This window comes from Lathyrus oleraceus, chromosome 2, assembly GCF_024323335.1.
Source record: "Lathyrus oleraceus cultivar Zhongwan6 chromosome 2, CAAS_Psat_ZW6_1.0, whole genome shotgun sequence".
NCBI lineage: Eukaryota > Viridiplantae > Streptophyta > Magnoliopsida > Fabales > Fabaceae > Lathyrus > Lathyrus oleraceus.
This window is the reverse complement of record NC_066580.1, coordinates 162,649,817-162,650,582: the sequence shown is the minus strand read 5'-3', so window position 1 is coordinate 162,650,582 and position 766 is coordinate 162,649,817. Positions and strand designations below refer to the sequence as shown.

General features: G+C 42.6%; 1 non-coding gene across 1 annotated transcript; it reads right to left on the bottom strand.

Moving 5' to 3' along the window:
- Window positions 1-444: 444 nt before the first annotated feature.
- On the bottom strand, window positions 445-551 carry LOC127124006 (small nucleolar RNA R71). Its single transcript, XR_007803651.1, has one exon. It is a non-coding gene; the product is annotated as a small nucleolar RNA R71 (small nucleolar RNA).
- Between the last annotated feature and the right edge of the window lie 215 nt (window positions 552-766).

The following is a 766-nucleotide window of genomic DNA, read 5'->3' as shown; positions in this document are numbered from 1 at the left end:
GCTGCAAACAATCTACCTCCTGTAGAACTTCCTGATTTCAAAAATATTTTCCCTTCGATACCCGAGATGGCAGAACCAGCTCGTGCTCTTAGAGATTACGCCGCTCCATCGCAAGATGAACCGCATTCAAGTATTGCTCCACCCGCAATCGAAGCAAACAACTTTGAACTCAAACCTTCACTGTTGCAGGCAGTGCAACAGAACCAATTCTCTGGAAATCCTACCGAGGATCCTAACCTTCATTTATCCGTATTTGTCCAATACGCTGATACTGTTAAAGCTAATGGTGTCACTTCAGAGGCAATTTGACTTCGTCTTTTTCCTTTCTCGTTAAGAGATAGCGCTAGAAGATGGCTTCAATCTCTTCCTTCCAACTCAGTCACCACATGGAACGAGTTGAAGAAAGTTTTTCTTGCTCGATATTTTCCGCCAAGCAAAACAGCTATGTTAAGAGCCCAAATAAATGGATTTAAACAGAAAGATAACGAGTCTCTTTTCGAAGCATGGGAAAGATACAAAGACATGATGAGACTTTGTCCACACCATGGTTTAGAAGACTGGTTAGTAATTCATACATTCTATAATGGTCTCCTGTACAACACGAGGTTAACAATAGATGCCGCCGCAGGTGGTGCACTAATGAACAAACCTTATGCTGACGCTTACCAACTTATCGAAAGCATGGCTCAAAACCACTATCAGTGGGGAACCGAACGAACAATGGTGGAGAAACCTCAAACGAAAACTGGCATGTACGAGATAAGTA